Here is an 11,130-nt window from a genome sequence, read left to right as displayed (position 1 = left end):
CACATCATTTGGAGTTGTGAGTCAAAAGTTCTAGTCATTCTCGTGGAAGGTGTCCAGGCTGTCAAGACTTCGCGAATTTCCGAGGAGCTCTGCAACAACTCCCAAAGTTGACTGCTTATTCACCCAAGGAAGCCATGCAAACCTGCTTACTTTTGAAACCATTTTCACACCTAGCTAAGGGGGGTTGTCCCTGCTATAAAACCCCATCTCCCCCATCCTCTAGAGAACCTTTTGTCAAACCATTCAGCTACAAGCTTATGCAGCAAGACTGCTAGAGAGATCTTGCTACCTTTGCTCTTGTGAGTTCATTCGGATTCGCGATAAGGAGCCTTTGGTTCCCCCTAGTTCGTGCTCTACGGTTCCGGCCGTTTTGTGTGGATTAGTCCCGGTTTGTGGTTCTGCGATTGTTCGGACAGCGGGTTGGAGTCCTTGTAGCTTCAGTCAGCCATCCCCAACGTACGGATTACATCCAACCTTGGCAGGTATAAAGCTAGTTATCCCGGCTGCTTGCAGCTAGTTATCCCTCCCGATTCGACCCTACGACGTGAAGATCGGGCCACCCTCGGGCGTGAACTCGTTCATCGGGTTCCCACCTATCATCTGGCATCAGAGCCTTCGTTGACACGGTAGGATCTGTTATTCGAGTTTATCTTGCTATCATCCCTTTAGATCGAGTGTTTTTCATGCTATATTTTCTGTCCTAAAAGTCCAAAGGCCCACCAAAAATAAATTTAAGCCTTGTTGATGCTGAGATCTTGTTGTTGCATACCTTGCATGTTCTTCATCTTTTAGATCTGCACCAAGTTCATCTTTATAGTTGCTTTCAGATTTGGTTGTTGTGCTTTGGAAAAAGAGAGGAAAAAGAAGAGTGGCAAAAAAATCAAAGAGAAAAAAAAGTGGCAAAAAAAGTCAAGAGAGAAAAAGAAAGTGTTGTGTAAGATCCAAAAGTTTCAGCTTGGTAGAAAAATTTCAGAAGCTTGTGTGTGTTGTTCAATCTTGGTGCAAAAGTGCAGTAGATCTATCCCCATATTTTCTTGGTTTGCATCAACTTGATTTCCGCACAAGCCCCTTTTTGTTTACCCCACCGAGCTCCACCAAAAACTGAAGCTAGTTCTTTGATCCCTGTCTTTCAATCGTTTTAACACATCTGAGAGAAGCACAATCTGATGTGAACTCATAAGAACTTTGGTGAGTAAGAGGTGAGGTTGTGTGATTCCACAAAATTATCCTATTCCACTTTTGGCCTTACTAACATGGCAGGATCTAGATCGAGTGTTCATGGAGAAAACCATGGGGAAGAAGATGCCCCGGTCACACGTGTTGAATTTCAGGAATTACGGAACATGGCTCGAGACCTTGGAAGGATGTTTCACAAGCGACCTCTAGCAGGTGGCGATAGGGTTCGATACCGACAACACCCTATTGACCCACTTGAGGAAGTTGGGGATGAGAATTCCGTGCATGCTGCTGTGGATGGTGACATGGAGGATGATAACAACAGCCATGGTGGACATGTGGCTGCTGCTCATGGGCGTGGTGTTGCAGCTCATGGAGGGCAGCGAGGAGGACAACTTCGAGGGCGAGGGCATGGTCCTTGTGGGCACTACTATGACCCTCATGAGCATGTTGCTCGTGGTCATGGAGATGATTTTGATGATTATGATGGTGTCCCATACCGTCGTGCTGCTGAACATGGGCGTCTTGCAGAACGTCGTGATCGAGATGGTCGAGATGACATAGCAAGAATCAAGTTGCATATCCCCAAGTTCACAGGAAAGGAAGACCCCGATGCATATTTTGATTGGGAAGAGCAGTGTGATCAGATTTTTCGTATCCATAACCTTGCTGATCCGAAGAGAGTAAACCTTGCTTGTGTTGAGTTTTCTGGTTATGCACTCACTTGGTGGAATCAACTACAAGAAAATCAACTGCTGCTAGGCCGTGATCACATTGACACTTGGGAAGAGATGAAACAAGCCATGAGGCGAAGGTTTGTTCCTTCACAATATCAAAGAGATCTCCGAAACAGATTGCAGTGTCTCAGCCAAGGTACGCGCACGGTGGATGAGTACTATAAAAGATGGAATTGTTGTTGGTTCGTGCTCGAATTCATGAAGATGAGGAGTCAAAGATGGCAAGATTTTTGCATGGTCTCAACAATGAAATTTCTGATTTTGCGGAGATGTTTCCCTATAACACTCTACAAGATATTTTGGAGCAAGCAAAGCGCACAGAGAGGAAGGTGCAGTGGAGTGGTCATGGACGGATATCTCATAACCGCACCACCACACCATGGCAAAGGTTGCAGCCAAGTGCCTCTCATGGTGGTTCTCAGTTTCAGCATACTTCACACCCTACTGCCACCCGGCGAATAGCGGCTTCATCGGCATCATCACCAGCCCCTAGGAATGTGGACAAACATGCTCCTTCTGCTGCTGGAAGTACCTCTAACCCCACGGCTGTACCATCATCTCGAAGCCGAGATATTGAATGTTGGAAGTGCAAAGGGCATGGTCACATTTCTCCTGAATGTCGAAACAAGAGAGTTCTCTTTGTGAATGAACAAGGTGAATGGGAATCTGAGAGTGAGCATGAAGATAATGGAGAATCGGGTGATCATGAGGATGAAGAGGGTGAGAAGAGTGGTTGTGATATTCAGGCCGACATGGGATATTGCTTTGTTTCTCATCGTGTGCTTAGTGTTAATGCAGCTAGAGAAGAGAAAGGGCAGCGACATAATATTTTTCACACCCGTGGCACCATCAAGGACAAGGTTTGCAGAATTATTGTTGACAATGGCAGTTGCAACAACATTGCAAGTTCAGATTTGGTAGAGAAGTTGGGACTGAAACAAAGAAGGCACCCAAGTCCATATAAGATGCAATGGCTCAATGATTGTGGTACACTTCGAGTAAGCAACATTGTCACCGTTCAGTTTTCCATTGGGAAGTACCGAGATCAAGTGGAATGTGACGTGGTGCCAATGCAAGCATGCCAATTGCTGTTGGGAAGACCTTGGTTGTATGATCATGATGTGCAAATCAGCGGCCGTACTAATCGTCTCTCATTCCAATACGAGGGAGAGCGCATATCTTTGCTCCCTTTGACACCCGAAGAAATATTGATGGATGATCTGAAAAGAAAGAGAGTGAGCGAGAAACACTTGAGTGACATCCACCAACATAGTGAGCGAGAGAATCCAAAGCCAAATAAAACCCCACAGCTTAAATTGACCAAGACATGGAAAAATAGGGATTAGTTATGATGGCTAGGAAAAGGGACATGAGAGAGTTGAGAGAACCCAATTCCGTGTTCTTTGTACTTTTGTACAAGGACAATTTTCTTTCTACTAATGAATTAACCTCCACCACTACTAGTGTTGTTGTTGAAGTTTTGCAGGGGTATGAAGATGTGTTCCCCAAGGAAATACCACCAGGGCTGCCACCACAAAGAGGCATTGAACACCAAATTGATTTGGTTCCAGGAGCCCCATTGCCGAACCGACCAGCATACCACACAAACCCGGAGGAAACCAAGGAGATTCAGCGACAAGTTGAAGGCCTACTAAACAAAGGTTATGTAAGGAAAAGTCTCTCTCCTTATGCTGTACCTGTTCTTTTAGTACCAAAGAAAGATGGATCTTCCCGAATGTGTTGTGATTGTAGGCCTATTAACGACATCACCGTGAGGTATAGGCACCCAATACCTAGGCTTGATGATATGCTTGATGAACTTAGTGGTGCCACCATCTTTTCTAAAATTGACTTGCGAAGTGGCTACCACCAAATAAGAATGAGAGAGGGTGATGAATGGAAAACTACTTTCAAAACAAAACCTGGTTTGTATGAGTGGTTAGTTATGCCATTTGGATTGACAAATGCACCTAGTACCTTCATGAGGTTAATGAATCATGTGCTTAGAATGTTCATTGGCAAGTTTGTGGTTGTTTACTTTGATGACATCCTGATTTATAGCAAAACTTTGGATGAACATGTTGAACACATCCGGTGTGTGCTTGCTGTCCTAAGTGAGGAGAAATTATATGCTAACAAGGAAAAGTGCACATTTTGCATAGAAAAAGTTGTGTTTCTTGGCTTTGTTGTTTCAGGACAAGGTGTGTAGGGAGATGAGGAGAAGGTCAAGGCCATCCGTGAGTGGATGCCCCCACAAAATGTAAGCCAAGTACGAAGCTTTCTTGGCCTTGCTGGTTTCTACCGTCGGTTTGTGAAGGACTTCAGCACCATTGCTGCCCCAATGAATGAGCTAACCAAGAAAGATGTTCCCTTCAAGTGGGCAAATGCACAAGAGAAGGCCTTCCAAGAGCTGAAAGAAAAATTGACATCTACACCATTGCTTGCACTACCCAACTTTGGTAAGACTTTTGAGATTGAATGTGATGCAGGTGGTGTGGGTATTGGAGGCATACTAATGCAAGAAGGTAGGCCTATTGCATATTTTAGTGAGAAGCTAAGTGGTCCAACTCTAAATTATTCAGTTTATGACAAAGAATTATATGCACTTGTGAGATCTTTAGAAACATGGCAACATTATTTGTGGCCTAAAGAATTTGTGATACATTCCGACCATGAATCTTTAAAGCACCTTAGGGGTCAACAAAAACTGAACCGTAGACATGCAAAATGGAGTGAATTCATAGAATCTTTTCCCTATATTGTCAAGTACAAGAAAGGAAAAGATAATGTTGTTGCCGATGCTTTGTCTAGACGCCATATTTTACTCTCACAACTTGATACTAAAATTCTTGGGTTGCAAAGCATTAAAGAATTGTATGTGAATCACCATATTTTGCTAAACCACACTCAAAGTGTAGTGAGGGAAAAGGTTGGGAAAAATTTCACTTGCATGATGGATTTTTGTTTCGAGCTAACAAATTGTGCATCCCAGAATAATCTGTTCATTTGTTGCTTTTGCAGGAGGCTCATGCTGGTGGTCTCATGGGACATTTTGGAGCAAAGAAAACTGAGAGTGTACTGATTGACCATTTCTTTTGGCCAAGGATGAGGCGTGATGTTGAGCGCTACCTACTACGTTGTGAGATTTGCCGCAAAGCTAAGTCACGTTTAAACCCTCATGGACTTTATACGCCCTTATCAATTCCTAGTACACCTTGGTAAGATATTTCTATGGATTTTGTTCTCGGATTACCACGCACTAAGAGGGGGAGTGATTCAGTTTTTGTGGTGGTTGATAGGTTTAGCAAGATGGCTCATTTTATCCCGTGTCATAAGAACGATGATGCTTCACACATTGCTGATTTGTTTTTCAGGGAAATTGTGCGGCTACATGGAGTACCACGCACTATTGTTTCAGATCGTGACACCAAGTTTCTGAGCTATTTTTGGAAAACGTTGTGGGCAAAGCTCGGCACAAAGCTTCTCTTTTCAACTACATGCCACCCACAAACGGATGGACAAACTGAAGTTGTCAACCGCACGCTATCCATGATGCTGAGAGCAGTTTTAAAGAAAAAATTGAAGATGTGGGAAGAATGTCTCCCCCCACGTGGAGTTTGCATACAACAGGGCAGTACATTCGACCACTAAATTTTGTCCTTTTGAAATTGTTTATGGTTTCAAACCTGCTGCTCCCATAGATCTTTTGCCTTTACCATTGCAGGAGCGAACCAATCTTGATGCAAGTAAGCGTGCTGACTTCGTGAAGAAAATTCATGAGAAGACCAAGGAAAATATTGAGAAGATGACTGAACAATATGCAAAACGAAGCAAACAAGGGAAGAAAGAAGGTGTTGTTTGAAGAAGGTGATCTTGTGTGGGTACACCTGCGGAAGGATCGTTTCCCAGATCAACGCAAATGCAAGTTGCAGCCACGTGGAGATGGTCCATTCAAAGTTCTTGCAAGATCAATGACAATGCCTACAAGATTGACCTTCCGATGGATTATGGTGTTAGTCCAACTTTCAATGTGTCCGACCTCTCTCCATACTTTGGACCATCAGAGTCGAGGACGACTCCTCTTCAAGAGGGGGAGGATGATGAGGACACCACAACCATCGACAAGTCTCCAACAATTATAGGTCCAATCACAAGAAGTCGCGCCAAACAAATAAGTGACCAGGTGAACGCTAACTTAAGTTTACCTTGTAACCTTGATGACACAACTATGCTTTCATCTCCATTGTTGTTGGTTGAACTTAGGTATAACATGGAAGCAATCCAACAACCTATGAGCTCTTGAAGCAACCGCTTTGGAGGAACAAGTTTGGAGAAAACAAGTTTCAAGTGAAGCTGATGCTGTCAGTTTTTACCTCTGATGTTTTGGTGTGGCACACCCATATGATGGAGAAACGGGGCCATAGGGGCACATCAACAGAAGCTACATCAAATTATCTTTCCAATGCAAAAAACCTCACATCATTTGGAGTTGTGAGTCAAGAGTTCTAGTCATTCTCGTGGAAGGTGTCCAGGCTGTCAAGACTTCGCGAATTTCCGAGGAGCTCTGCAACAACTCCCAAAGTTGACTGCTTATTCACCCAAGGAAGCCATGCAAACCTGCTTACTTTTGAAGGCATTTTCACACCTAGCTAAGGGGGGTTGTCCCTGCTATAAAACCCCATCTCCCCCATCCTCTAGAGAACCTTTTGTCAAACCATTCAGCTACAAGCTTATGCAGCAAGACTGCTAGAGAGATCCGACAGATCTTGCTACCTTTCCTCTTGTGAGTTCATTCGGATTCGCGAGAAGAATCCTCTGGTTCCCCCTAGTTTGTGCTCTACGGTTCCGGCCGTTTTGTGTGGATTAGTCCCGGTTTGTGGTTCTGCGATTGTTCGGACAGCGGGTTGGAGTGCTTGTAGCTTCGGTCAGCCATCCCCAACGTACGGGTTACATCCAACCTTGGCAGGTATAAAGCTAGTTATCCCGGCTGCTTGTCACTAGTTATCCCTCCCGATTCGATCCTACGACGTGAAGATCGGGCCACCCTCGGGCATGAACTCGTTCATCGGGTTCCCACCTATCACGTCCCCTACAGCCACTCCCTCCTGCGCTCCATTCGGCGGGCGCTGTTGAAATTTGGGGAGCGCACTCTCGCGACTGCTAGCAGCGACGACTTCACCGACGACGACTTCTTCCCCGACCTCGGCAACCTCTTCCTCAAGGACATGGGCGACAACCTCAACGCCAATGGTGCTGCTCCTGTTGCACCGTATGTGTTTCTGTCCTTCCTGTTCGAAATCGTGGTAGAATTCATGTTTCTAGTCTGTGTCCTAGATTCGATCTGTTCATCTACTATGCTAGTCCGCATGATTATTTGAATCTCTGTTATAGCCGTCATGATTTATTTTGTGCTTATTCGGACTAAATCTTGTAGTAACTTGCTCATATATTCAACTGGCGGAACGTCCCCTACAGCCACTCCCGTTTCATGGACGGCCTGGTCGATGCCTCCAAGGAGCCCTTCGTCTACTGTTATGAGTGCCCGGTGCCGTTTTGGGGCTCACCGGCGGACATCGTGCATCACCTGACGCAGGCGTGCGGCGATCACTACTCGCCATTGGCGAAGAACATCAAGTACGAGACGTGCTACCCGTTCACCGTGCCGGAGTCGCTGGAGGATCAGCGCCGCGTGCTAGTCTCGCGATCTCACCGGTGTGGTGATCCGGCGCCAACAGGTACTTCTCCTCGCTGGAAGCGTGCACCCGGTCCACGTACCGCCAAGCGTAGATGAGGCGCTTGGGCCCAACTGAACTCAGGGCTTTGGCACGGGCGTCCTCCGCCACCCTCACGGCCCTCGCACGAGCCTTCTGCCAAAGAGCCAATTGCCTGACTCCCTCGGACGCGACATAGGTCTGCCAGGCAGCTTGTCCCGCGGTGCGGTTCTCTTCCTCAGCCTTCTTCTCCGCCTCTATTTTGGTGCGCTCTGCTGGAGGCAAAGCCTCCCACAAGGCGACATCCATTTCTTTCCAAAGCTCCTCAAGGCTGGGGGGCTCGGCGGGCGGGCGGCGTTCTCCTCGTAGCGGGGAGCTGACGCGTCCTCCGACGCGCGTGCTGGCGAGATTGGGAACGCCGACGCGTCCACCTCGATGCGTCGCGGTGAGGAGCGGAACACCGACGCGTCCTCCTCGACTAGTGGTGGCGAGGAGCGGAACGTCGACGCGTCCACCTCGACGCATCACGGCGAGGAGCGGAACGCCAACGCATCCTCCTCGACTAGTGGCGGCGAGGAACGGAACGGTGACGCGTGACCGTCCGCGCGGTGCAGCGATGGGCGCCTAGGGCTTGGGAGGGGCGATGCCATGGTGGTCGACGTGAGAGGGAGGGGGAGGAGATAGCGATGAACGTGAGCGTTCTTCCGAATGTCGTGGGAGGCGCCGTATTTATAGCGAGCAATGGCACACCTATGTAGGATATGGACTGAGCTGCACTGACTTAACTGCAGGTCCAGTTGCGTCACTGACATGTGGGCCAGACCCCTGTTGGGCCCATATGTCAGTGACCCAATGTGCCTGAAGTTAAGTAACTGAAGCAGTGTCCCGAAAGATATGTTGCGTGATTAACATAGTACTCCCTCCTTTCCGGCTTATAGGGCTCAATTCAAAAATCTCACCAACCAATGTAGATGGTGAGTGGTGGAATACTTTTTGTAGTTTGCAAAAGTACCCAATTAATGCTCTTGTTTTCCTCAAAAAATTATGTTTATGAATGCATTAATTGCAATGCATGCATGCATAAAATACATGCATTGGTCAATTTTCTCTTAATACTTGCATGCAAAGATTTAATGCACCTCGGAATCTGAACATGTGATGGGGAACAACCAAATTGAGCCTTATAAAATGGAAAACTAAAATTTTGAGATAAGCCCTATAAACTGGAAAGGAGGGAGCTACGTGGGCATATTTGTTGGAGTAAATTACGGGGGAGGGAAGGGGTGGAAATATTGCTGGTCACAACGGATTGGACGAGCGCGGGGGGAGGAGAGTCATGCATGCAGATTTTTTCCACACGGGGTGGAGTGGCGGGACCGCCGGAGGGAGAAGGAGAGTCTGGCAGGCATATTGTTTCCACACATGGAGAGGAAAAGATTTGGAGACGAACGGGCTTCCTGCAGGTATGGGGCACGGTGCATAATATGTCTCATCTTGCATGCCGGGCTAGGTATAGTCTCAAGTCATTAAAAACATACATGCCCCACACATGTTCATATTTCAAGGTGCACTAAATTATTGCATGCGATGATTAAGGCTGGCCATAATGGTGGTATCTTAGCTGGTATCATGCACACGGGAATACCAAACATGCTGATGTGGCAAAGAATTAAAGAAGAGAGGGGGGTTAGAGTAACTAGTGTTCATGCATGCATTGGTAAACACATTTTTTTGTGAAGAACTACAAAAACTATTCCACCGCCTCTATCTTGCTAAGAGTAGGTGAAATTTTTGAATCTAGCCCTTTAAACTAGAAGGGAGGTAGTAGTACTCTAATACCTAACCTTGGCCCTGTTTGGATCCATGTGTTAGAGTTAGTTTGGGTTAGTTTGAACTCAACTAACCCAAAAAAATTCTAACCCACCCAAGAGGTGCTTATTTGGGTTACTCCCTCCGTCTAGGTATGTAAGTCATCTTACGTTGTGCACCGCGACCAAGGCGGAGAGGAAAACGAGAAAACTTAATGTATTTTTGATAATTAATAGCATTGCATGCAATGAACTAACCACTGCATGTCATGTTTGGCAGTCTCAAGTCATTGAAAGCATGCACGGCCCACATCTCTTATTGGTTGATATGTCACAAAACAAGAAACGAGGAGGGAGTTAATGTACGGTGCCTAAGTGTTTTGATATTATTTGGTTTTCGTAAGGTGACTTACACACCTAGACGGAGGGAGTAGTTCTTCTCGGGACACTAAAAACACATTTTTCTCTCGCTCTCCCCGCAGCAGATCCCTCCCCACTTCCTCGAAGCTTCTCGTCCTCTCCCTCCCTCCCTCCCTCCCTCTCGCACCGCCCATGAAGGCACCACGCCGTATCCGCGCTCCATCTAACCCTGTCATCCAAACACCTCTTTCGCTAGAGTTACTTCAGGGTTAGTTCAGGATTAGAATCTTTAACTCATCTAACTCATCTAATAGTAGTTCTTATACTCATTATAATCAGTATTGTAGATATTGATATTTTTAGTATAAATATGGTCAAACACTTTGCAAACGGTTGACGGAAGTAAAAAGGACCAAAGGGAGTATCATGCATGCGGAGTAGGCAAAAAAAATTTGCTCATTTATAGCCGGTCGAAGTCTCAAAGGGCGCGACCGCGCGAGGGAGGCGAAGGTCGTGGGAGGCGCGACAGTTGACAGAATTAAGTGAAGTTACCCACGCGCCGGCATGGCGTGCAAACAGGCAGAAGCTATACCGTCAGGCCTACAATATGGGTCTAGTAGACATGACATCTAGTGGGTCCCGCATAGTTCTCGAGAAATCTTTGGGGGCTTGCAGCCGTTTATCCATCGGGCAAGCCAGCAACCCCACGCCATTCGCACACCCTACTCGTCCCCGTCTTCTACTAGTACAGTACCTTACAACAGTTCGCTCCCAGTCATCCCGTCCTTTCACATTACGGCAGTTCCACTAAGCCTAACCCTCCTCCCAAATCCATGGTGTCCCAAATCTCCATGATCGGCGGTGAGTACAAGGTTAGAACCATCACCGGCGATGAGTTCGACGTCATCTACACCCGTTCTTCCGCAACGATGAAAGAATGCCTTGCTCGCTTCAAACGCATGTTCGAAAACTCAAATGATGAGTGGGTCGCTGGGCTAGATGTTGAGTACACCACAGTCCTCGAAAGCGATAAGAAACTAAAGGAGGTAGAGAAGAAGAAGCCCGCCATGATCCAGGTTTGCGTTCATGACTTATGCTTGGTCTACCACATATGCCATGCCGACATTGAGTGCGAGGAATTTAAGAAGTTCCTCAAGGGCGGCCGAGTCAAATTCGTTATTGTAGACTTTAGGAACGACAAGGAAATCCTGGGTCGGATAGGCCTCGTTGTAGGCAAGCCTTGTGTCCTCCTCTCAGCCTTCAATGCTGACCCTGGTAGCAGCCATGATTGATCGTTCGTACGCTAAACTGAAGAAACCTCACCACGAGTTTCATCAT

At 46.7% G+C, this 11,130-nt stretch overlaps 1 pseudogene; it reads left to right on the top strand.

Moving 5' to 3' along the window:
* Positions 1–2,131: 2,131 nt before the first annotated feature.
* The window catches only part of LOC123076327 (uncharacterized), a 66,182-nt pseudogene continuing 57,183 nt past the window's right edge, over positions 2,132–11,130 (top strand).

Source organism: Triticum aestivum, chromosome 3D, assembly GCF_018294505.1.
Source record: "Triticum aestivum cultivar Chinese Spring chromosome 3D, IWGSC CS RefSeq v2.1, whole genome shotgun sequence".
Lineage (NCBI taxonomy): Eukaryota > Viridiplantae > Streptophyta > Magnoliopsida > Poales > Poaceae > Triticum > Triticum aestivum.
This window is presented reverse-complemented; position numbering and strand designations above follow the sequence as displayed.